The sequence below is a fragment of the Hipposideros armiger genome, unplaced genomic scaffold (genome assembly GCF_001890085.2).
Source record: "Hipposideros armiger isolate ML-2016 unplaced genomic scaffold, ASM189008v1 scaffold_229, whole genome shotgun sequence".
Taxonomy (NCBI): domain Eukaryota; kingdom Metazoa; phylum Chordata; class Mammalia; order Chiroptera; family Hipposideridae; genus Hipposideros; species Hipposideros armiger.
In genome coordinates this window covers 756,604-779,125 of record NW_017731579.1, presented here as the reverse complement: position 1 = coordinate 779,125, position 22,522 = coordinate 756,604, and the positions used below count along the sequence as shown (strand labels likewise).

The following is a 22,522-nucleotide window of genomic DNA, read 5'->3' as shown; positions in this document are numbered from 1 at the left end:
AGTGAGGAGAATGCTCCTCTCCTGTAGGCAGAGTATCTACATAGATTGTTCAGAATTCCTCTATATAAATTATTAGAATTGTCTATACTCCACATTTATTTATTTATTCTGTTATTTACATCGTATGGATTCCTTGATATTTATCTTAAACTCTGAGTTATAGTCCAATACTGCTCTATTTTGTTGCTCACTTTGCTCCACCTTTGGCCTTTGGGAACCCATTCTGTTGGTTTCTGTGTCTCTTTTCTGTAGACTGAATTCTGTCTCCCCAAATTTCTATGTTGAAGCCCTCCCTAATCTAATAGGATGGCATCTTTAGAAGAACAGAAAGAGATACCAGAAAGCACTTTCTCAGTCTGTCTCTGTCTATGCCCCTCTCTCTCTCTCTCCACACACATACAGAGCGAAGGCCATGTGAGGACACAGTGACAAGTTGACTGTGTATAACCCAAGAAGAGAGGCCTCACCGGAAACCAACCCTGATGGCGCCTAGATCTTTAACTTCCAGTCTCAAGAACTGTGAGAAAATAAATTTCTGGTATATAAGCCACTCAGTCTGTGATATTTTCTTATGGCAGCCACAGCAGACTAATAGACCCATCATTGTTAATCTTTCATTTTTTTTTCCCCTTTTAAACACTTCCTTGCTTTATGGCATTAAAAAGTACTCCAGGGTCATCTTATGTATCCCTTACTTCAGTCCTAGAATCCTGGTTTCTTTTATTGGAAAATAGTAGCAGAGTCTATCTCTAAGTTTTCAATATCAGTCTTGATCAGTAAAAAGTAGACATATAAAGGATAGTTAAAAAATAATGCATTGAATCTAAGCTTTGACAATAAAATCACTTGGATCTAAGCTAAAGTTAACTTTAAATATAGTAATTAAAATAGACAAATAAGTAATAGATAATTAGGGAGAAAAGATATACACTTATCTCTTAGAAATTCTATATTATAGTTGCTCTAAAGAATCATTTTCTTTATTCAAACTAATTTAAATCACCTACCAATGAAGTCTTAGGCAAACTATTACTTGGAATTTCATAATTTCTTTGTTTTCTTTCTTTTTTTTTGAGGAGGAAGATCAGAGATATTGTCAGACAAGAGATACCATGTTTAACTCAGCAAAATAACTTTTCTCAAGTTTCCTGCACTATTAAGTATTTCATCAATATTATGGGCCAGAGTTTATTTAAAAAGTTATTCTAAAGTTTAAATATTTTTAACATATTTTAGTTAAGGTGTACCATACATAACAGTAAAAAGACAACAGTACACTATTCCTAATCATAGCCAATGCATTTCCCCATATGTATATGTCTGTGAAACTATATCTCAGAACAAAATACAGATAGTTTCCTGCTTCTCCAGAATCTTGCCTCATGCTCCTTCTGAGCCAATACCTCCCGCCTCAATAAACACTATCCTGACATCTGTCACTACTAATAAATTTTACTCATTCGTGTATGCAATGTAGATGAATCATTCTATATGTACTCCTCGGTGTCTGGCTTCTATCACACAATCGTAATTTCTATGAGATTGAGCCATGTTGTTGGGTATGTCAGTTCTTTTTTTCTCATAGCCATGTATTGTAGTTCTAGTTCTATAGTATCCACTGTATAGATATACTACAACAAATTTTAAATCTATTCTCCTTTTAATAGATACTTTGTTTCCAGAGTCTGATCTTTAACAAATAATACAGGTATGGCCATTCTTTTATCTGGATTTTGCTGGATGTAGACACTGTCAGAAGTGGGAAGTCTGAGATTTTACCCTTCTTACAAACTAACAAGTGAGCCTGCCACAGATACGGGTAAGAGATCCAGGGTAGTTTATTACAACAAAAACAGTAGCCAGACTATTAGCATTTTTGCGTCGGCTGCCTGTGCCCCAACTCCTACAAAGTAACGTGAAGAGGGCCAGCTGACACCCACATATGCAGTGACTTATAGTACAGGAGAGGTGCTCTAAGCTTAGGGAATTCAAATCTTTTACAGTGGGCAATAAGCCGACAGGTACTTTGCTTCAGAAGGAAACGTTTTTATTATTATTATTTTTACACTGGACAGTAAGAATGCCTACCTTTGCTTCAGAAGAAGATATTATTTCTATCTTCCAATACCATCTGCAATACAAATAACCTTGTAAAGGTAGCCTAGGGCTAACGGCAGTCAGTTCCTCTGTTTGCAAGATATAGAGAACGTGCAAGAGACCCTGGGAAAATTGATTTTCTCAAGTATATCCACCCCTTGTTTCTGTATCCTTTTGGCTATTCGTGAATTTTCTGGTGATTAATCTGACCAACAAAGGATGACATCAAATCCAGCATTTAATTGAAGCACTTATCTACTGAATGAGCAGCAGGATGAAACCAGTATGCACCACCGACCAAACAGGCCACCCAGAGTCCAGGACACAGAACAATTCCCATAAACCATCATTGTCTACCTAAGAATGATGGGTGGTTTTCTCCTTAAACTTCTGTACTACCTTTCCACTTGGGCCATGTATTAAGGCCAAGATACAGCAGGATATATTAGTGATTATAAAAACTCTACTTCGGCTTGCAAGAAGGAAATCTGGGGCAATTCTGTTAACCATAACAACACTGGACAGTGAGTCAAGGCTGATGTGAACGTCTTTCAGATCCAAGGTGGAGTCATTGATCACACTTTAGGAACAAAGCTTGAACCACCTTTCCCTAAAACGGAGACTTTTCTAATTGGAGTAAGGATAATTGCCTGCAGATTGGTTATAAATAATGAGTCATTTTTCTTTTTGGAAAGGTCCCTTGAGTAACCAAGGGTAGCCTCATTTTGGTGAGATTTCTACAGTTGTCTTTGAGGGCCAAGCTATCTACTGGTGTTGTCTTCTTAAACAAATGAAGAAGTCCCAAGACTACATCTGAGAACAAAGTCACTGTATTTTCTGGATGGAGGCAAGTTAATGTCTGACTTCCACACAAGAAGTATAGTCCTGGGGCACAGGTGATGCCAGTGGAAAGAAAGCATGTTTACAATTGTAGGGACCTCTCAAGTAAGGCCTACATCAGCAAGTGTGACAAGTCTAGGTATCCCCAGTGTGTGCTCCCATCTGGCTCGTAAGCCTTTGGGCTCTCAGTTCAGTTCATATAATTGAGTCTAGTACTTGTTTCTGAAGGGACCTCTGGAGAGTAATCAGTCCAATTTGTTCTCTTTATTCATGCAACCAACTATATAGCATTTCTTTGTCCCATAGAATTACTGAGCAATGGCTATCAAAATAGGAAACACACAGCACATAAACCTGACAAAGGATGTGTAATGGGAAAAAATATCAAAAAGTTACTTTATTATATAAAATATAAAAGTTACTAATAAGTACATGGAAAGCTATTCAAAGATATTAGTTATTAGTGTAAATCCAATTAAACCACAGTGAAATACCACTAGGTACTCATTAGAATGGATAAAATACAAAGACTGACAATACCAAGTGTTGGCAAGGATGCGATTCAACTCAAACGCTCATTCATTTTGGGTAGAAAGATACAATTGTAAAACTGCTTGGAAGACATTTAGGCAGTTTCTTATAAAGCTGAACATACACTTACCCTATGACCCAGTAATCACATACCTGGGAGCTTACCCAAGAGAAATAAAAATATAAGTCTACACAAAACTCTACACAAATGTTCGTAGCTTTATTAGTAAGAGCCAAACCTGAAAACAATACAAATGTCTATCCAGGGGTAAATGATTAAACAAACTGTTCCTAGTCACAGAGTGGAATATTATATAGCAATAAACTACTGCTACATGTAATAATACGTATTAATCTTAAATACATTGTTTGTGCAAAAGAAACCAGATACAAAAGAAAACAAAACGAAAAACAAGCCAGAATAATTCCATTTATATGGCATTTCTTTTTCACAGAACAGGCAAATCTTGTTATGCTGTGGTGGAGCTGGCTCATATGAGCTCACAATAGTCTGCTGTGAAATTTTCAGCATATCTATGAGCCAGGTGAACACAGCAACTATTAAAAATTGAATTATATAGACTTAAAATTGAGTAATGTATTTTAAATACTCGAAACGTATTACTTCTTATCTATGCTGAATTTATTTATTTATTTATCTATCTATCTATTTATTTATTTATATTGTATTTGAAATGTGTTTAATTGTGCGCTAATGCATGTTTCTTCCCAACTCTGCATTCAGTGATGTAACCTTGGTAGCCTAAAAATCAGCCACGGTGCCATAGTAGCAGTATTTACACTGCTATCGAAATTGGGAAAGTTTACAAAATACTTTTTCAATAGACAGTTTCTAAACATTTACCAACACTCCACTGAATCTAGTCCATAGTGACAGAAATCAGATAGATGGTTCCCTGAGAATGTAACAGGTGAGAACTAACTGGTAAGGGATATGAGCAAACTTTGGGGGTTTATAAATATGTCCTTATTCTTATTTGGAACATAGTTAAAGTTGGGATATGCACAAATTTGTCAAAACTGATTAAAACGAGCAGGGGATAGGCAAGAGCTGTGGTATAACAATAAAATAAATGACAAGGGAAGTACAGGTTTGGGGATATTTACCTAGATGTTTGTAGATGGACACAGAAAGTGCAGCCAGTTTGGCAAGGTATAGACTCTAGGAAACACGTAGATGTTAAAATTTGTTCTTAAAAAATCATAATGACTTGTCAGATTCCCTCATTAGATAATAGGATCCTTCAGAGTTGGTTAAGTACATAAATTTATGACTGAATTTTTGCTAGAATTCTAGTGAAGCAAATAGCCATTATTTGTGATACTTTTCTACAGAGGTCAGCACATAGGTAACTAGACTTAGGTTCTAGAATTAGGCTTGAATCCAAAAGAGGGAAAAAATTTAAGATAATCTGATAAAAGTCAGAAGAGAGTAAAGACAAAATCCTAGTGCATTCAAACAACAGAGAGGGAATATATTAGATTCTAAGGAAAATTGGGGCGTTCCAAGTTAAGCCCTAAAATACAACATGCAAAGACTTCAATGAGAAAAATAAATATGCTACAATGCTCTCATACTAAGGCTAGCTGTATAATGCTAGCTTTGAATCTACAAAGATGGCAGGAGCTAGATTTTCAGCTGAACTTGCCACTCACTGATACAGAGATGACAAATTAGGTGGGGATTAATATTATACATATACACACACACACACACACACACACACACACAGACACACACACACACATATATAAAATGTGGTGGTTATTACTTTGATGGCACTCAGTAAACCATACCTCCCTATATCCATGTCCATTTGTAGTCCCCACCCACATTGATTCTGGATTTGGCCATGTGATACTTGCTGTGGCCAAGGAACATGAACAAGTCCGACATATGTGAAAGCTGGATAAGAGTTTACATGTGGGTGTTTGTATACTTCGAATGCTCCTTCTTGGAACTGAACAATTATGAGGTGCGGAAGTCTAAGAAGTCATAGAGAGGCCCATGTGCAGGATTACTAAAGCCACTGACAATGATTCTTGTGGATCTCCCACCTGGAGGCAATCCCATCTGCCAATCATGTTTAGTAAGGCCATGAGTAAGGCCATGTTTAACTTTTCAGCATCCTGACCCCCCCATGAGACACAGTGTGAACCTGGTCAATACAACAAAACCTGAGAAATAAAGAATTTTTGTTGTTTAAAGCCACTAAGTTTTTGATGATATATTCTGCAACAGTATAAAACAGAAATGGCATATCCCTACTTGAAAATTATTTTAGTCTTACTTTTATTATTGATATACCTGCTATCATTCAGATAGTATGCAGTACAGCAAATATTAAGAAATGATTTACCTAAGACTATAAGCAATATTTTAATATTTACTCCATTATAGTTTATACTTTAGGAAAAAAAATTGATTCTAAGGGCAAGAATTGAACAATTTCCTAAAAGCATTTCCTACAAGCAAAAATATATTAACTCTGAAAACAAGTACTGCACATTTTCCTACAGGTTTAGAAATAGTTTTCTTTAAAGGCATACTAATAAATGTTTTTCAGTTGAAAGAAATATTTGTTATGGATTAGTGGTTAGCTTAGGAGAAGATGTAAACCTTTAAAAGAAGAAGACTCCCTGATGCTTAATATATTTTGAGACAACCAAAATACATTTAAAAAACTCTCATATTCCTTAAACTTATGAACCTTGCTCACAGGGGATTTTTGTGAACTTGACGCCAAAGGCAAGGGAAGTAAAAGCAAAAATAAATGAATGAGGTCTACATCAAACTAAAAAGCTTTTGCACAGCTAAAGAAACCAACAACAAAACAAAAAGGCAACCAATCAAATGAAAGAAGATATTTGCAAATGATACCTCTGATAAGGGGCTAATATCCAAAAAAATATATAAAGAACTTATGACTCAACAACAAAAACAGAAACAATGCAATTAAAAAATGGGCAGAGGACCTGAATAGATGTTCTCCTGCAGAAGGCATACAGATGGCCAACAGATGTATGAAAAGATGTTCAACTTCACTAGTTATTAGGAAAATGCAAATCAAAACCACAATGAGGTATCACCTCACACCTTTTAGAATGACTATTATCAATAAGAAAAGAAATAAGTATTGGAGAGGACGTGGAGAAAAGGGAACTCTCATACACTGCTGGTGAGAATGTAACTTGGTACAGCTGCTATGGAAAACAGTATGGAGGGTCCTCAAAAAATTAAGAATAGAGCTACTATATGACTCAGCAGTCTTTATTCTTGGTATCTACCCACGAAATCTGAAAAAATGTTCATTGCACCATTATTCACAATAGCCAAGACATGGAAACAACCTAAATGTCCTATGACTGACTTGAGAGTATGATGCTAAGTGAAATAAATGAGACAGAAAGGGAAAAGAACCATATGATTTCACTCATATGTAGGATATAAAACAGAAAGCAACAAATGAACAAACAAACTCATAGATACAAACAACACAATGTGTTTATCAGAGGGATAGGAGAATGGGAGATACCCAAGACGGTAAAGGGGGTCAGATACATGGTGACAAAAGGAGAGCACAGAAGGACTACACAGATGTTGTATATAAAGTTGTACACCTGAAACTTATATAATGCTTTAATCAATGTTACCCCAATAACTTTAATTACAAAAAAATTCTCATGTGCTTGATTCATGTCATGTATATACAGCTTGTATTATGGAGTACTGATTAAGTGCATACTTCGTTGAACTATAATCCTTGATTTGAATCTCAGCTCCACTCATACTAGTTGAGTGACCTCAAATTATGTAACCTCTTTCATCTCAGTTTTCTCATCTATAAAACAGTAATAAGAGTTGTATATATTCTATAAGGCTATTATGAGGACAAAAGGATTTAACATGAGTAAACTGTTTCCAACATTAAGTACATAATACATACTTATAAGTACTTATTTTTACACATATTAATAGTACACACATCTCAAAATTATAATTGCAAGACGTGTGCATACATTCTCATGACTTTAGGAACTGCTAAGGATAAAATGTTGAAACTGACTCATTTATAAATCCAACAGTCCATTAGGAAACAGAGAGAGAAAACTTTCTCAAATACAAAGGAAAATTAATTCAGGACCTCATAAGCAATAATATTCATTTTATATAGATTTTAAAATGCAAATAATCTTATTAACTATCAATCATATTAACCTAGTATTCCTTTTAATTATTCAGAAATAGATTTTTTTGATCATGAAATGAGTTGTTAGCTTATTGTCTAGTAGTTAATGCACTTTTAAATTAAATACTTTGTTTTTCATTCATTAGTACCATATCCAAGTTAAATATGTAGAATTAAATTTTTTTATTTCACTTTGCTTTACCCTCAGTTGGTCTTACATGGGAGCTAATTTCTTCAGGTCACCCTTATTAAGTACATAGTATCTCCCAAACAACTGAAATAAGTTGATTACTATATATTATAAAACTTATATAAAATGCACTGCATATTGACAATTATTTAACAATAAAGTTGAAGTTGTAATTTGCAAATTTTATAACAATTCAAGAATCACTTTTTTGAGCCATGGGCCAAGCTGCATTTACTGTTATCTAAAGCTATAAATCAAACTTGTATACATGAAAGGCTTTTTGTCATACTTCCCAGTAAAAGGGTTTCCTGGAACATCTGGCTTTTTAAATTCAGAGGAATATACCTTGAATTATTTTTGCGTACCTCTCAGGTTTTGGTCTTTTTCATACATACAGGAGAAATATTAGGAAACAGCTGGAAATTATGAAAGCAGAAAACAGAAACCAGAGAGGGAAAAAACCCCTTCAAGCAAGTGCTTTGTTCCTCTGCCACTGCAGGGAATGTAACCCATCAAGAATGAAGAGCAGAAAGGGAAGTAGGACAGGGTATAGATAATGATGGTTTACACAAAGCACAGTCAGCTGGTAAAGTATTCAAAATGGCATCCTCCAGTGCTGAAACCCATGTTCATAAAGGTTGATTGGCACAACAAACTTTAGGGATCTGAGCCACCACTTGAGACAAGATCAGAGAACATTTTAGGTTTTTAAGGCATGCTGGTTTCCCTTGCAGGCAGAAAAAAAGCCCTGTGGAACTCTACTGGAGGAGATGCCCAGTGTGTTAATTCATTCGGATATACCCTTGTAGGTATTTTCAATCCAAAGAAGGGAGCTAGAAAGTCACTAAATCTTTATTGTTTAGATATTTTACTGGAATTGAGGCATTTTAACAATGATTTTCTTGTTTTCATACGTTAAAGTTATTAAATTTCACACATTTTAAAGGGTCACCATGGGGTTCATTTATACCATCTAATTATGTTCTTTAACTTAGAGTTCTTGAAAAAGAATGTACCAATTTTCTAAATGCTAACTCAAACCTCCCTTTATAACATAACCCAATCAATACAAATATCTTATGAGTACAGCAATTTGTTATGAGCTGGAATTACATGATGACAAGAAGAGACACTGCGCCTACCCACACTGTATATAAAATATAGGGGTAAAGGAAATAAAACTAGTGATTAAAAACAAAGTGTGGTGAATATAATGACGGATTGGGAGTGAAAAAACAAACTAGAGGGATCTAGCCTAGTCAAGAGTGGGTTTCCGGAAGTGAGTCGTTAACCATTACTTGGGCTTATTTTTAAGATTCAATTTTCTAAGTAAACTACTTAAAACAGTTTCTGGGGCATGGTAAAAGCTCAAAAGATATGTATATATTTTTATTACTATTTGTCAAGCTCTGAAGCATTTAGAAAGATAGAGGTTTTGGTGGGACATGTTAGAATAATGTTAAGAAGGGGAAACTATGTGATAGTCTCCCTTGGTTTCCAGAGGCAGTATTTAAGAAAATATATACCTTCACTTAGGAAGTGGGAAGGAAATATGTGATTTTTGGTCCCAAAAGTACCGCTTTGGGATATACAGTACACCACATATTCCTTAGCACCAACCTATTGCTGGGGTTCCTGAGTTATACTTTTTAATATGATGTTCTCATACATCATGAGTCACTTCCTCCAGGTCTCTTTTAATGTTTACAGATGAAACAGTCTCCGGAAGCCATTTCCTGAATCCCTATCTTCTTAGTGATTGACTCAACATTCATTTCAGAGAGCATTACTAAAAACCTCCAGTGACATTGAATCTGGCCAGCCAGCTTCTAATAAGGACTTTGTCTTAACTCTAGCAATCAGAATTCCTCACAGTTAAATCCTAAATTTCTAGAGCTAGCAAAATCAAAAAAGTAATTTAAAAATTAAATTCAAAATATCACATATTTAGAAAGTTATAATATAATTTTATTAATTTAATACCCATCTAAGGAGAAATATTTTCCTTTTTTCCTCATAAAGATGAAAACTTCAAAGGTAGACACAGCTGAATTGCCTAGGAATGCCACAGGCAAAATGTGTATCAGTAGCATGGATCAGTAATTAAAATTAAAGGGGGGCCATTGGGTTTGATATTAGGAATAAATGAAAACCAATGCTTAAGTTTTAGCATAATTTTACTTCTCATATATAATTCAAAACATTTATTCTGTGAAAATAAAACAACTTTGTTTTCAAAACAGAAAAATGAAAAGTTAAATAGAATAGCTACAATTATGGAAATAAGCCAATTAAATCTCTTATCTTATAAGGGCCCAATCATGTTTGTTATCTAAGACTAATTATACTAATGAGATTGTTAAAACATAATTGAAATGATCACAATATAGTGTTTGATGGTTTAATTGAATTATTATTTTATGGTTTAATGGAATGTGCAGCAATGAACTATAAAATTGTTCTGTATTACAAAAAAAAAAAAAAACCTCCAAATTGGTGCCAAACATCTGTATATAATAAAATGGTTCAACCCAAACTGCTTTGTATGCTGCATACATTTGATTTTATCATTAAAATATCAAAATGGATTTTCCACATTTAGATGCATCAGTGATTAAAGCATAGAGAACAGGAGGGTTTTTGTTCATTAGATTATAGATATGGAAAAAAGTTTCATTGAAACTATTATAGTTGTTAAAGTTACTTATTGCTGGTAGTTTTCTTAAAAACGTATTCAGATAATTACAAAAATTAATTTGCTTCAAAATATTGCCTTTTTATAGTGTTAAATAGGGTTTTCTGGATTGTTATTGTTGGTCAAGTAAGTTAATTCAATCAGTCTTCTTTTTTAATTAATCTCCTGCAAAAGATCCTAGAGACCATGTGATTTAATGTGAATACTTTTGTACTTCACACTTCAGCATCTCAGAAAACTCATTGAGCTTGTAGCCTGTTGTGCTTTGTTGGGCTTAATAACTACCCTCTGGTACATATGCAGTTTACTATTTAGAAGCATACTTTTTGTTCCACAAGTTCTGTCATCAGGTGCCATCAGTGCAGGGCTGCCACTTTTTGGTGGCCATTCTGTTCTGAAACTGACAATTATTCAGGAGTCAGCTTTAGCTGATGAGGAGAGGGCTTGAGGAGAAATGAAAATTTCCTCACAATGAAGGGAATGCTTTCTTGAAGCTAAGATTTTTTTTCTGGAGCAAGGAAGACTGAGTAAGATTTTTTTCTGGAGCAAGAAAGACTGAGTGGAAAGAATTTCAGAGGTGTTTTGGTGTACAGGGTACTTAGAATCCCTAAAACCTGTCAAAGTTTTGAGAGACAGACATCATGCTCTATTGATTATTATCCCTCTTGTTTGACAACTAGCTTTCTTAGTAGATCAAAAATGTCATGCCTCTATCTTTCTTCAAGTTAACTTCAAAGTTGTCTTCAAGAAACTTTGGTCGTCTTACAAAAATAATTATACTAGGACCACATCACTGGAGTCTCCAGAAATGTACTTGTATTCAGTAACACTCATACTGAATGTCCTCAAATACGCTGTCTAAAAAGTCCTGCTTGACTTGGCCACTTTTTACATGTCTGATTCACTTTATGTAACTCCCATCATATTCTATGGTCCAGAAATCCTACATAATTTATAGTTCGTAATTGTGCTACAATTTCTCATTCTTAACAAACCCAAATCCTATGAGTATAATATCTTCTTATCATTTTGTCCATGTGGCAAACTTCTGATTCATTCAGAAATTCAACACCTCTCTTTTCTGCTAAGTTGTCTCTGAATTCCCTGGCACTCTTAAGTGATCTTTTTTCTATGTTCTACAATAGATACTTGATTTCACTTTCACATTTTTATTATTTTTATTACCTTTTTGAGTCTCTTTTTCTGTAGATTTGAGTTATTCAAAGTTGGAGGTAGCGATTGAGTTTTTATATATTTATCCTTAGCCTGATTGAATTACCTGTACTTTACTACATGTCCAATAGTATTTTGTAGAATGAAGGAACAGATATATAAAAGTAGAAACTTGCCAACATACTTTATGTCAAAAAAACGTCATTATCTTTTGTAGGCATATGTCATTGCCATCAATCTTAATAACAGATTCATTGTTGTTATTTTATGTATGTATGTTATTTTATCACCATTGACAATACATCCTACCACTTATTTACATGTGTAATTTTATATTTTCTTAACACACTGAATTACTTATGCCAACTTTGAATTTTGGAGATATTTTTCAAATTTTTTTCTATTATTATTGTTATTTTTAAATGCAAGGAGAAAAAAGAATGAAAAAGTAAACGAGAATTGAATATCCAAGAACTGTGGGACAATTTCTGTATACGTAATAGTAATACTGGAAGCATAAAAAAGAGAACAGAAGAGATATATGAAGTAATAATGGCCAAGAATTTTTCACCATAACAGACACAAAACCATAGAGGCAGGAAATGCAAAGAACACCAAGCAGAATAAAAAAACAGAAACAAAACAGAAACCTAACCAACCAACAAAACAAAGAAAAAAATACCTACACACAGACATTTCATATTCAAACTGCAGAAAACCAAAGACAAACTTCTTGAAAGAAGTCAGTGGGGGGGGAAATCACCTTACCTCTAGAGCAGCAGTTCTCAACCTTTCACAGGGGTCGCCTAAGACCATCGGAAAACACATATTTTCGATGGTCTTCGGAACCGAGACACCACTCATCTATCCATCTCCAGGGCCACATGCAGATACGCCCATATACGAGTACCCGGCAACCCCTGTGGAAAGGTCGTTCGTTCGACCCCCAAAGGACTCGCGACCCACAGGTTGAGAACCGCTGCTCTAGAGGAACAAGGATCAGAATTACATTGGACTTCTAGTGGGAAACCATACAAGAAAAAAATATTCAATAAAATATTTAAAGTATTGAAAAAAAAATTACTTACCTATTATTCTTTCTTTCCAGCTTTTAAATTGTTTTTATTTATTTTTTACAACACAGCAATTAAAAGAATCTATAACTACCTCAGTCATTTCCACAAAACTCCTATGGAAAGGAGCTACCTTTTCTGAACTGTTTACTTAAAGCTTCTGTAGGATTTTATTGTACACATTTTTTTTTTGATCACCGGGAACACAGAATTTCTCATGCACGTTTGTATCTCCACTGGTTAGTACAGACCCTGACATATATTTACACTTTTGTAGTATTCCACGTCTAAATCAAATCAGGATTGATTTAGCCCATTTATACTTTTGAAAAATAGAAAAACAAAACTAAAAGCAGACTTGATTTCCTTCTGAGATCTGTTATGCAAACTCTTTTGTTAAATTTAGACATCACAAGTTAGATAAAATTGTCCCTGAGTAGGTAACATAAACCAAATGGTAAAACATGACTTAAGGAATAATGACTCATTTACACAAATGAGACTTACCTTAAAGAAGTAATAAAGGGAAAAGACATTCAGATATCCTTTGTTCTTGATGTCAAGCAATTTGAAAATATATTGCAGAGCTGCAGGTTCTTTTCAGTTTTCTAATGCAAGAACAAAATCCAAAGAGGTCCTACAGAAAAGAAAATGGTGTGCTTTGAGGCCTTATTTGGAATTAACTTTTCAAGTGAGTATGTCATGATTTGAAGCTGTTCTGCTATCAAAGGTGGCAAGTTATTCTTAATATGAAATGAGAAATCCATTTGTATGCTCAATGTTTGTTTCTAGGAATTCTATGTAGCCGTTAATCTGTACAGGACAGTTTTGGGTACACAGTTCATTTTATGAGAGTTGCTGTTTTAAACTATAATTTTCTTTCATTATGCTTTTGAAATGGACAGGACAGTGACGAAACTATCATACAATGCCATTAAATTTATATCTTCACTTCAGTGTGGTCATTTTGAAAAAAAAAAAGGTTTATCTAGAATGAATAGAACAGTATATCTAAATAGCTGTTTCAAAATATTTAAAAGTTTTAAATATGGTCACAGGTTACCTTTTTTTGCATAGTTTAAAGAAGTAAAATACTTGAGAGAACTTAAACTTTAAAAAAACTTTAAATTCTTTGAAAAAAGTTTTTTAGGCTAAGATTAAGAATTCCTTTCTGGATAAATTGCTGGGTGAAGAGTTAGAGAGATGCAGCCTCATCATGGTCTAACTCTATGCATAGTTGTAACGTCTCATTTTCTTTATACGCCAGATGATATCAGTATAAGATCCTTGGTGTCTGGTTTAGACAGCTGTGGGGGTCAGAAAACAATTTTTGTGCTTTCCCCCCCTTTCCTTTGTTTAATAAATGCTATTGTTTAGAAAACTGTTATTAAAGCTCAGTGATAAAAACTAGAACCCTGATTCTCTTCTAATAATATGACCATTTCTTAAGCACGATTAGTTTGGAAAATTTATGAGTCTTAACACGTTTTTAATATCAAGAATGGTAACTTAGACATATGGTGAGGGAAGGAGAACTGACTCTGGGTGGTGAACACACAATGTGATATATAGATGATGATTATAGAATTGTACACTTGGACCTATGTAATTTTACTAACCATTGTCACCCCAATAAATTTAACTTAAAAAATAAATAAAAATACTATTTAGAGCTTTCTTCTCAAGTATTTTGCAATAAAAGGATAAGTACATGTTAGCCAATCTTTAGCTGCTAATATAGCCACTTATAGAGTGTAATACAACCTAATTTTTAGATTTAAATCATGGCATACACAGAATACTTAAATCATGGCGTATCTGACCTGGTAATTTAATGGATGAACCATTTATATAAACATAGTCAATAGAAATTGCCAGTTTTTCTGATTTTTATTGTACTAGTCCACACTCTTTTACAGTAGGTACATTGACAATGAAATGAACAAAATATTAAAAATTTCTATTTTCCCTGAGTCCATAAGGGAAGTACTGTTGTAAAGCAAATTTACTTTCAAGTTAAAGGCTCCAAATCTCAAATAATTTGATCAGATCATTCATAAGATAATGTTACACACTGTTAAAAAAAATGCCATATCACATCAAGAAAAAGGTATTTGGAAATTGTGGGAGCTTACATTTTTATTACCCTTTCTCCATCATAAGTGAAACACTCCTGGAAAACAGGGCCTAAGGAGATATTGGTCCCAGTTGCTGTTCTGTGGTGGGCGAGCTCCTTACTGAGCATGCCATTGTGATCCTTATCAAGATTCCAATACTGGCTCTACACCCTTAGGGCAGAAGGAGCAGGAAACCAATTTGTTTCTAGACTCTCCTTGGACAGTTCTCCAATAAATCATCTAGGAAGCTGCATGCTAAAATATCTTGGATTTTTATCTTCCCTGTTCTTAGAGGGTGTAAAAAGAAGAATTTCCTAACTGCTGTACAAACATAAAAAGAGTACAAAGAGGGCCGGCCGAGTGGCGCGATGGTTAAGAACTCGCTTGGGATGCCAGAGGGCCCCGGTTTGGATCCCACATATGAGGGCCAGTGACACTGCCCTCTACAGCTAAGATGCTGAACAACAGCTCAACCTGGAGCTGGGCTGCTGTGAGTCGCTGGCGACAGCGTGGGCTGCAGTCCCTGTGGCAGTGGGTTACCATGGGCTACCGTGTGTAGCCAGCAGCCAGCGTGAGCGGCCAGCAGCCAGCAGCCAGCGTGAGCGGCCAGCAGCCGCAGTGAGCGGCCGTCCAGAAGCCGGCGACTGATCTGCCTCGCCCGGGAAGAGCGCAATGATGGTGCCAACTTGGGCCAGTGAAGCAACATCCTCCACAACTAGACTGAAGAACAAAAGGACAGCAACTTGTCTGTTCCCCTTCCCCCAATTCCCCAGCACTGTTCCCATCCCCCCAGCTCACCAATAAAAATCTTTAAAAAAAAAAAAAAGAGTACAAAGATTTTTTCCAGCCCGTCTAATTGTGGCAAAGTAGGGAAACTTCCAGTATTGTAGTTCCAAATCAGCTTCCCAAAGGTATCCTTGTCCTGCAACATCATATCAACTAAGTTTATATGTTATATGTTCATCAAACTTGTTTGATAAAGCCACTTTGCTTGACATAATTAAAGAACTGCATGATAGAAATTCTTCCATAAAAATCCATACGAAGGAGTTTAGCAAAAACTTTTGCTGTGAAAAATTACTTGCACTTTGGTCCAGCTTTTGTACAAACCTTCAACAAATTTTCATAATTAATCATTGCTTCCTCTCCATTCATAGATGGTGTATGGTGCTTGTCCGGCAAAAACCGTAAGTTCTGTAATTCTTCATTATCTAACAGTTCTCTACTTTTCCTTTGCAGAAAGATGGCTCTGGATTCGTCTCTTAATTTCTGTAATAAGACTTCATCTTTAGCTGGCAGCCTATGATAAAACTGGATAATGGTCTTATAGAATTCATTGGTGGTTTTTTCCTACTTCCTTTCCATTCTGAGTACTATTGGGTAAATAAATACATTTCTTCATCTTTTAATTCTTGTTCACCTTTTTTTTTGTTTGTTTGGACCGGTATTGGGCGTCGGTAAACTCCCCACCCCACACAGCGAAGAACTGGAAAGTCTATGATTGACTCTCGTGAATCAGCTCCTGCATTTGTTTACTAACTGCTCCACTCGTTACCAACTCAGATGTCAAACACTGCCAAACCCTGTAAAGGCTGGGAAGGCCACTCAACCGCGTGGGTGGAAGTCCCTATTATTTTATTTATTTTTTTTAAGCTGAGCCATCCTGCCACCTGTTGGCAGCTCAGCGGCAGCTCAGCTCAGGCCAGCACTCGAACTGCTGTTGCTAAGAGCTCGGATTCTTGAGCGAGCTCTTAACCAACTGAGCCATTCAGCTGGCTCCCCTATTATTCTTTATCTAACAAAGTTATCTATCAAAAGTAAAGAAGAAATACGTACTCAGACAAACCAAAACTGAAGGAATTCATCAACAGAAGACCTTCCCTTCAAAAAAATATTAAAAGAAGTTTTTCAGGAAAAAGGAAAAGGATATAATTTAAAACCTACATAAAGATAGGATGAGCGATTTATACTGATATAAATGACTGAATGATTTAATAAATGTACAAAGATAAATCTTCAGTGCAGAAAAACTGCAAATAATTTACATAGGCACTCCACCCTAAAGGAAGGGAAGCATAAATTCTCACTTCTGAAGTATGGACTTCCATACTTCAGTGACTTCCATACTTAGTGACTTCCATCTGAAGAGTACAGAATGGAAAGTGGAGATGAGTAACTTTAAAGGGAAGAAACCTGACAAATATTACCTCGGCCAGGTGATCAAGGTCAATGTCAATAGTTACATATCATGTGGATAGCATGTTCTCTTAATATGTGATAAAACAGCACTTTGCCTCTGTGATCCTCCTCCCTAAATAACATAAACCTAGATTAATCACGAGAATAACATTAGAAATTCCAACAGAGTGTCATCCTACAAAATTACTGATCATTAACATTCCAAACTGTCAAAATCATGAAAAACAAAAAAACTTTGTGTAAAATAGCACAGCCTAAGGTAGCCTAAGGAGGCATAAAAACTAAATATTGGGTTGTCGAAAAAGTCATGATTATTTTGTCTAGGTTTTTCAAGGGTCATTTATTTATATAAAGAACAAAGATCAATCAATGATATATTGCCCGTTTTGTTCAACATTTTGCCATCTTTCAGTGAGCTTCATAATTGCTCGTTCATAGAAGGACCTGTCTCTATTTGCGAAAAACTGAACAAGGTGCTTATTTACAGCCTCATCTGAATTGAACATTATACCTTGCAAGGAGTTTTGAAGAAAGTGAAACAAGTGCAAGTCTGACGGCACAAGGTCAAGCGAGTATGGTGGGTGTGGCAACACATCCCATGCAAGCTCCAATCATTTTTCACGGGTGATCAAACTTGTGTGTGTTCTTGCGTTGTCGCGATGGAACACAACTCCTTTACAATTAACAAGCTCTGGACATTTCTGGATGATGGATTCATTCAAACTGTCCAATTGCCGACAGTACACATTTGAGTTGATTGTTTGGTTCCTTGGTAGGAGCTTGAAAAACACAGCACCATTAAAATCCCACCACATTGAAAGCATAATCTTCCTCTGATTAACGTTTGCTTTCGATGTTTGAAGTGAATCATCACATCGGGACCAAGACTGTTTGCGCACCACATTGTTGTAAACAATCCACTTCTCATCACCAGTTATCAGTCGCTTCAAAAAAGGATCGTTTTCCTCATGTTTAATGAGCATATTGCAGATGTTTATACATGCCATCAAATGAACTTCTTTGAGTTCATGCGGAACCCAAATATCGAGCTTGCTTACATATCCCAGCTTCTTCAGGTAGTCGTGAACATTTGAATGATGGATGTTCAATGTTTCTGCAATCACTCGTGTCATGTAACGTGGGTTTGACTTGATCAATGCCTTTATTTTGTTGTCATCAACCTCAGTGGGCCTCCCTGACCGAGGAGCGTCGTTGAGATCAAAATCACCAGCACAGAATTTCGTGAACTATCATTGGCACTGACATTCTTCTAGAGCATTGTCACCGTAAACTTTATGCAATTTTTCACAAGTTTGACACACGTTCTTCCTTTTATGGAAGTAAAACAATAAAACATGGCAAAAATGCAGTTTAGTCTTCCATCTTCAACTTGTTGTAAAATCTCCAAAACTAAACCAAATCACTCAATTTTTTTAAGATGAAGCTAGAACTGTCAGCTGTCAAAAGACATAGCAATAACATAGATGTGAATGACTCTAGTACTTCCAAAAATGAACTAGTGCCATCTGTCGCAAACATGCATCATGACTTTTCCAACAACCCAGTATATATCCCTGGGTGGGTTCCTGGAACAGAAAAGGATATTAGGTGAAAATAAAGGATCTGGATAAAGAATGGACTTTTGTTAATAATGTATCAATGTTGGTTGATTGATTATAATAAATGTGCCATGCTAATGTAAGATGTTAACAGCAGAAACTAGATATGGGGTAGATGAGAATAATCTGTACTACATTCACAATTCTTTTGCAAATATAAAACTATTATGAAAAATAAAGTCTTAAAAAGTAAAACCCAGTTGCAACCATGTTATTTCCCATTTAAAACCTTAACTTAAAATCACAACTTGGAAGTTGCCAAGTACTCAATAAATATGCCTGACAACAATTACGAATGACCATGCTTGTCATGCACTCTGGTCCATATTTTCAGTAAGGAGAAGTTCCTGAGGGACTCTTGTGGTTAGTTCAAATTTTGGCAGAGATGGTAAAATACAAGTTGGACAACATCTGAAGAAACTTGAGGTCTGTAAAAATTCTGTTGCATTCTGGTGAAGGCCCTCTTGGTTCATAGCCAGCACCTACTCACTGTGTCCTCACATGTTATAAGGGTAAGGGATCTCTCAGCAAACTCTTTTATAGAGATTAATCCCATTTATGAGGCTCTACCCTCATGATTTAATCACCTCTCAAAGGCCCCACCTACTTATTCCATCACCTTTGAGGATTAGAATGTCAACATGTGAATTTTGGGGGCACAAACATTCAGACTATTGCATATGAGTTAGAAAATCAAAGAAAATGGTAGTGGTTTAAATCTGAAAAATAAACTATTGCTTCCTTACCATCAGTGTCACTTGGTGCCAAAATAATAATGTTGACTTAAATGGGAGTTCTAAAGAATTTCATTGGTTCATATCAGTCTTTGAGTTATTTCTTTATTATATTGGGTTGTGGAAAAGTCATGATGTATTTTTTTCTATGTTTTTTGTTGCAAAAAATGCGTCATGACTTTTCCAACAACCCAATCTTTTTATCCAGCTGTACAATTCTTCCCAGAAACAAAAAGTCTCCTCATAGACTAATGACTATAAACACTGAGATCTAGAAATAATTTTGGAAGCTACACTGCCAATGTATTTATATCACATAGGAAGTTAGATGCATGGGTAGCAAGAACAAAATTGTACTTCAATATGTGGTTTCCACTATGCATAGTATTTGTGGATAATGATAAAATTCTGAAAAACAATATAGCCATATCCTCTTGGGCTGTCAAAATACCTTATTGCCAGCATCATACTAATCCATATAAAGAATAAGCCTGTGTAAGAAGGAGAGACAAAAATTAGTATTCCCTGAGAACTAAAGCTAACAATGTCAAGATGCTTTGCAAATAGTCGATTGAACTGGAGATGGATGTGGGGTGGAGGGAACCCCTCAGTGTTTTTACTGTTATTAAGTATGCTTCTGTGGGTAAAATCTACATTTTCCCCAAGATGGTAATTATTACAGCCCTAGAAAATTTAAAATTATAACATGAATATAAACATTTTAGTAACTTAGAATTTGTTTGATCTTACTACATTGGAATATACTCTGTAATATTTAAACTGCGTATAACCTTTTATTGATCCAAGTCAGCTTATTACTTCCACACTGAGAAAAGCAACCAATTTTTTAGACATTTTATTAAATTTCTCTAATAAGCATGTTAATTTTAACTATTTAATACAATTATTTTCACAAAATTGTTTAATTAATGTTTTAAATTTTGTAATATGACTCTGCTTCTACAAATCTGAAACTGATAGATGCCAGCATAATGTGGTTAAAATACAGTATATAACAAGTCAATAGAAAAGCAAAAAAAGATCTAGTGTTTATAATCTTTTTTAATAGATGCTACTTTAAATCTACACTTGAATTGTTTCTATTATTGAGTTATTTCATAGCACTACTTAACATTTTAACTTTCAAGAGTATGGGTCACTATTAGTTTCATGGTGATTCTTCATAACATAACTTTTATTGAAAATGTCCATTTTATGAAGCTTCACTTTATTGTACTTTCCAAACTTAAAGAATAAAAGGAAGCATGGGTAAATAGGTCCATAGATAGCACACTTTTATATTTTAAGAAATGTCCTAGGTGACTGTAGTGGAGTAATTTGCATGGTTAATTTAAATATTTTTGCTCTCGAAATTCATTGGTATATTAAATACAGTCATCAGTGCTTTTGAGGTAGTTTAAGTGCCATTTTATAGAGCAAAATTGTAGACTAAATTGAAACCTTACTGCACTGTTTTTAACAAGCTGGTAATTATCATTTTAATGTGTGTGTTTTAACATTTTGCAGTCCTATTTGCTCTAAAGCTTACCGGTTTCAGAATATCATGGAGAACTCTGGTTATCTCATGTTTAATAAGGAATAAAAGTAAATAAACTGAAGATTTTTAAAAACTGTTTGAAATCTGTGCTATTCTTTTTTCATAATTATATAGGTCTGATATTTATCATTTTATTTGTTACCATGTCATCGCTCATAAATTAAACGCAGTAATGAACTAAAAAAGGCATTAAGTAAACAAATATATGCAAATTCACAATTCAATCAAGTCAAACTTAGACTTTGAAATATAATTTTGGTTTTGAGACAATGATTGTTTCAGAATTTCGTATTTATTCTGACTGTTCCATGTATCAGTAGTTTATTTCTTTTTGATAAGTATTCTATTGTATAGAGGTATCAACATTTGTTTATCCAGTCACCTTTTCATGAGTGTTTATATCTCTTCCAATTTGAGGCTATTATAAATAAAGCCTGTTAAAAAAAGAATAAATAAATAAATAAATAAATAAATAAATAAATAAATAAATCCTACAAGCATTCATAAAGAAGTGTGTCTGTTGATACATGTTTTCATTTCTCTTGTGTAAATACCAAAACATGGTATTGCTGGATCATACTTTAAATATATATCTAACTTTACAAAATACTAGCAAACTATTTTCTAAGGCGATTGTACAATTTTACATTCATATGAATGATATGGATCACTTGATCCATCCACAGCCTTGCAAAACTTAATATTGCTCATCACTTAAATTTAGCCATTATGGTGAGATTGTATCTACTTGTAGTTTTAATTTGCATTTCCCTAGTAACTAATTATACTGAGCATAGGTTAATTTGCTTATTGGTCAGTTTCATATCTTTTGTGCAGTGTTTTTTCCAAACATTTTGCACATTTGTAATTGGGTTTTTGAATTGAGACTGAATTGCAAAAGGCCTTAATGTACCCTGGATATAAATTGTCAGATATATATATTTGAATATTTTATCCAAGTCTGAGGTTTGCCTTTTCATTTTTATGAAAGCATTTTTGAAGAGAAAAGTGACTTTATTTAATTAAGCTCAATTTATAAATTTTGTCTTTCTTGAAGTTTGCTTTTCTTTTTATCTTGTCTAAGAAATCTGCCTACTTCCTGGCCATGAAGATTTTCCTATCTTATTTTTCAATATATTTTAAACATTTAATTTTATATTTTGGCCTAAAAATAATTTCAAGATTTTTGTGTGTTTGTTAAAAGATAGTATTTCTTTTTCTCTTACAGACAGCTAATTGTTTCAGTACTAATGAAAAGACTTCTTTCCCCCATTCAATTACTGGGTGTTTGTAAAAAAAGAATTAAACGTATTTGCATGCTTCTAGTACTGGACTCTATTCTGTATGTATATATTTATGCCAATACTACACTATCTTGATTACTTCAGCTTTGTAATAAATTTGGAAATCAGGCAAATATCTTCCTACTTTGTTCCACTTACCAAAATCATTTTAGCCATTCTAGGTATTTTGTATTTCCACATA

The 22,522-nt window shown here is 34.5% G+C and overlaps 1 pseudogene; it reads right to left on the bottom strand.

Annotated features, from left to right (window-relative positions):
* Positions 1-5,458: 5,458 nt before the first annotated feature.
* On the bottom strand, positions 5,459-21,187 carry LOC109389324 (serine/threonine-protein phosphatase 2A regulatory subunit B'' subunit gamma-like; annotated as a pseudogene).
* Positions 21,188-22,522: the final 1,335 nt, after the last annotated feature.